General features: G+C 52.8%; 1 non-coding gene across 1 annotated transcript in view; it reads right to left on the bottom strand.

The window, feature by feature from the left end:
• The window catches only part of LOC124726102, a 1,909-nt gene extending 512 nt beyond the window's left edge, over positions 1–1,397 (bottom strand). Inside the window, exon 1 of the ribosomal RNA XR_007006713.1 lies at positions 1–1,397. This exon is cut by the window's left edge and continues 512 nt beyond it. This is a non-coding gene — a ribosomal RNA (small subunit ribosomal RNA).
• Between the last annotated feature and the right edge of the window lie 3,603 nt (positions 1,398–5,000).

The following is a 5,000-nucleotide window of genomic DNA, read 5'->3' as shown; positions in this document are numbered from 1 at the left end:
CGCTCCACCAACTAAGAACGGCCATGCACCACCACCCACCGAATCAAGAAAGAGCTATCAATCTGTCAATCCTTCCGGTGTCCGGGCCTGGTGAGGTTTCCCGTGTTGAGTCAAATTAAGCCGCAGGCTCCACTCCTGGTGGTGCCCTTCCGTCAATTCCTTTAAGTTTCAGCTTTGCAACCATACTTCCCCCGGAACCCAAAAGCTTTGGTTTCCCGGAGGCTGCCCGCCGAGTCATCGGAGGAACTGCGGCGGATCGCTGGCTGGCATCGTTTATGGTTAGAACTAGGGCGGTATCTGATCGCCTTCGAACCTCTAACTTTCGTTCTTGATTAATGAAAACATACTTGGCAAATGCTTTCGCTTCTGTTCGTCTTGCGACGATCCAAGAATTTCACCTCTAACGTCGCAATACGAATGCCCCCGCCTGTCCCTATTAATCATTACCTCGGGTTCCGAAAACCAACAAAATAGAACCGAGGTCCTATTCCATTATTCCATGCACACAGTATTCAGGCGGGCTTGCCTGCTTTAAGCACTCTAATTTGTTCAAAGTAAACGTGCCGGCCCACCGAGACACTCAATAAAGAGCACCCTGGTAGGATTTCAACGGGGTCCGCCTCGGGACGCACGAGCACGCACGAGGCGGTCGCACGCCTTCGGCTCGCCCCACCGGCAGGACGTCCCACGATACATGCCAGTTAAACACCGACGGGCGGTGAACCAACAGCGTGGGACACAAATCCAACTACGAGCTTTTTAACCGCAACAACTTTAATATACGCTATTGGAGCTGGAATTACCGCGGCTGCTGGCACCAGACTTGCCCTCCAATAGATACTCGTTAAAGGATTTAAAGTGTACTCATTCCGATTACGGGGCCTCGGATGAGTCCCGTATCGTTATTTTTCGTCACTACCTCCCCGTGCCGGGAGTGGGTAATTTGCGCGCCTGCTGCCTTCCTTGGATGTGGTAGCCGTTTCTCAGGCTCCCTCTCCGGAATCGAACCCTGATTCCCCGTTACCCGTTACAACCATGGTAGGCGCAGAACCTACCATCGACAGTTGATAAGGCAGACATTTGAAAGATGCGTCGCCGGTACGAGGACCGTGCGATCAGCCCAAAGTTATTCAGAGTCACCAAGGCAAACGGACCGGACGAGCCGACCGATTGGTTTTGATCTAATAAAAGCGTCCCTTCCATCTCTGGTCGGGACTCTGTTTGCATGTATTAGCTCTAGAATTACCACAGTTATCCAAGTAACGTGGGTACGATCTAAGGAACCATAACTGATTTAATGAGCCATTCGCGGTTTCACCTTAATGCGGCTTGTACTGAGACATGCATGGCTTAATCTTTGAGACAAGCATATGACTACTGGCAGGATCAACCAGGGAGCTGCGTCAACTAGAGCTGAGCAGCCGGCCGCCCGGGAGTGTGTCCCGGGGGCCCGCGCGAACACGCAAGCGTCCGCTCAATCATTCTGCAAACAGGAGGAGGCTGAGCTCCCCTGCACAATACACCTCGAAACCCTCTCAGGTCCCGGCGGCGCGCAGCGCCGTCCCAAGTACTTGGTCGGGTTCGAGAGAGGCGCAATCGCCCGGAGTTAGGCGAGTAGACGCTTTCGGTGCGACCACCCGTGCTCCCAACTGAGCTTGCCGCTGCCGACAGAGGCCCGGGAGCGTGCTGTCGTGGCATTGCCGGCGGGAGACAACACGCGCCACCTACGGTGACCGGCAGCTCCAACGCCAGCGCCACAGAAGGACAAAAGCCCCACTTGGGTGCCGAAGCGAACTCTCCCAGCACAGCGCACGCGCCAACACATCCGCACATCTGCGATACAAACCACCAGCGAGAACCGCTGGGGCGACCGAGCAGCAGACGGCGTCGCGGCGCCGAGCGCCGGGCGGCGGCGCATCCTCAACGCACACAGTCCTCAATCGGACCAGCACACTGAAGATGTCCACCGCGCTTCGCACCGGGCCCGCGAGGACCTACTTTGGCCGCACGGCGCCGCGCGCAGGGTGCGCCGGCGCGCAGCTGCGACGCCTGCCGCGTCCGTCGGCCGGCGCGCCTGCCACTGGCCGCCCCCACCAGCCGGCTGTAGCGCGTGCGCCCACGCACCGCGCGGCCAGCACGCCGGGAGGCGCCCCCTCACCGGCCGGGGACGGTCCCACCCAGCCACCGCCGCGTATCGCTTCACACCCAGATGCCGTTCAGTTTCGTCGGCATGGTGGGTATCGCTGGAACAACCGGTTCGTACCTCAACCTATCGTCGCCATCACCGATTCACCCCTAGCGAGAACAACCGCACCACAACAGGTTACCATTTGTTCATTTGCGTAACTTCACCAGAAAACGCAGGCGTCCATCGCCATTTGCAACTTCAACGATTATTGCATGCCTGTGTCAGGTGTCACGCCACACTACGTCTGCCCACATACACGCAACAAAATGTGCACGCCTAGACAATACGTGGAAGGTGGCCCCCGTACGTATGCGATGTCCATTGCTCGAACGACTGTCAACCGGCCTCTGTAGCATGTCGCAGATATGGAACGCGGTGCACCATGCCATCACGGTGTGTGAGGAGAGACGACTAGGTCCGAATACATCAACAGACAGCTCATGCTGATCGCCATCCACGGCGTCCGTTCCTCCCACACGTCTCTATGGCGTACCACACTGCAATCCAGCTCTCATAGGGAGACGACACGTAGCTGCGTGCACAATATTTGCACTGTATGGTCCGCCGTTTTTGGGCGCAGTCGTTGTACGGTCACACATGTGCCACGATGTATCATTCGGTACATAAGGACGAATGTGCAGTACAGATTGTGGTTTACGCGTACGACATTAGCGGACGGTTGACACAGGCCGCACCACAACGTAGCCTGAGTACGTCGCATGCGAAGGGCATTGAACATGCAAACTTCTCACCAACCAGCTTGCGAAGGCAGGGGGGCAAGGTGGGGACGTGGGGAGGGGCGGCATGTACGTCCTGCTGCCATCCACATTACAGTGTACAGCAGGAGCATGTGGAAAGTCAGCAAGACTTGCAAGGTGTTTAACATGAAGCGATACACAGGGGAGCGGGCAGTGCGAGTAGCGAACTATATTGCGAGGGTTGCGGGTGGGCAACACTACACTAATTGAACGAGTCGTATAACAATTACAGAGCAGGTTTAGGCGACAACATGGGTTACGTTAGGGGACAACGTGGGTTACGTTAGGGGACAACGTGGGTTACTTTAGGGGACAACGTGGGTTAGGTTAAGGCACAACGTGGGTTAGGTTAAGGCACAACGTGGGTTAGGTTAAGGCACAACGTGGGTTAGGTTAAGGCACAACGTGGGTTAGGTTAAGGCACAACGTGGGTTAGGTTAAGGCACAACGTGGGTTAGGTTAAGGCACAACATGGGTTAGGTTAAGGCACAACATGGGTTAGGTTAAGGCACAACATGGGTTAGGTTAAGGCACAACATGGGTTAGGTTAAGGCACAACGTGGGTTAGGTTAAGGCACAACGTGGGTTAGGTTAAGGCACAACGTGGGTTAGGTTAAGGCACAACGTGGGTTAGGTTAAGGCACAACATGGGTTAGGTTAAGGCACAACATGGGTTAGGTTAAGGCACAACATGGGTTAGGTTAAGGCACAACATGGGTTAGGTTAAGGCACAACATGGGTTAGGTTAAGGCACAACATGGGTTAGGTTAAGGCACAACATGGGTTAGGTTAAGGCACAACGTGGGTTAGGTTAAGGCACAACGTGGGTTAGGTTAAGGCACAACATGGGTTAGGTTAAGGCACAACATGGGTTAGGTTAAGGCACAACATGGGTTAGGTTAAGGCACAACATGGGTTAGGTTAAGGCACAACATGGGTTAGGTTAAGGCACAACATGGGTTAGGTTAAGGTACAACATGGGTTAGGTTAAGGTACAACATGGGTTAGGTTAAGGTACAACATGGGTTAGGTTAAGGTACAACATGGGTTAGGTTAAGGTACAACATGGGTTAGGTTAAGGTACAACATGGGTTAGGTTAAGGTACAACATGGGTTAGGTTAAGGTACAACATGGGTTAGGTTAAGGTACAACATGGGTTAGGTTAAGGTACAACATGGGTTAGGTTAAGGTACAACATAGGTTAGGTTAAGGTACAACATAGGTTAGGTTAAGGTACAACATAGGTTAGGTTAAGGTACAACATAGGTTAGGTTAAGGTACAACATAGGTTAGGTTAAGGTACAACATAGGTTAGGTTAAGGTACAACATAGGTTAGGTTAAGGTACAACATAGGTTAGGTTAAGGTACAACATAGGTTAGGTTAAGGTACAACATAGGTTAGGTTAAGGTACAACATAGGTTAGGTTAAGGTACAACATAGGTTAGGTTAGGTTAGGTTAGGTTACACGTTGTTGTAAGGAAAGGTGTAGGGGGGGGGGGGCGGGGGCGGCAGGTTCGTTGATAGTGATTATAGTAAGTGAATGCTTGTGACATGATCAGATTTGTCACGTCAGGATGCACCTTTGGCTTATTAGAGGCGGCGCTCCAATTCTATGCTTGTGTGAGACCTGTGTCTTTGACTCATGTCATTGTTTGTGCGCTGTGACAGGAGGTACTATTGTGATGTTGGGTGCACCGTTGTATAGGACATGTGTGGGTGTTGGTGCCTGGTCTGCGCAATGGTGGATGTCGAAAGGCTGGGATATTGTATTTTCCGCATGGACCTCCTGGTCTGGTTGTGATAGTGTGGATTGTGTAATGTGGCGGAGAAGATGCACTGGATGTTGTTCCATGCTGGTGCTTACATATTGTATGTGCGCCTGTTAGAAGCAGAGAGTGGTGCGTGATCAGAGTGTCTGGCTGACGTGTGGTTCCCATTGTGGGCAGACTCTTTCAGCATGTATACGGACAGTTGTGTATATTTGCTGTAGTTTGATGGCTCTGCATTGATTACTAATCAGCGCCGTGTGTACGGGTAATCTGGTTCCAGTC

The sequence above is a fragment of the Schistocerca piceifrons genome, unplaced genomic scaffold (genome assembly GCF_021461385.2).
Source record: "Schistocerca piceifrons isolate TAMUIC-IGC-003096 unplaced genomic scaffold, iqSchPice1.1 HiC_scaffold_1044, whole genome shotgun sequence".
NCBI classification, from domain to species: Eukaryota; Metazoa; Arthropoda; class Insecta; order Orthoptera; family Acrididae; genus Schistocerca; species Schistocerca piceifrons.
Note: the sequence above shows the minus strand (reverse complement) of the source record. Positions and strands in the feature narration are given on the sequence as shown.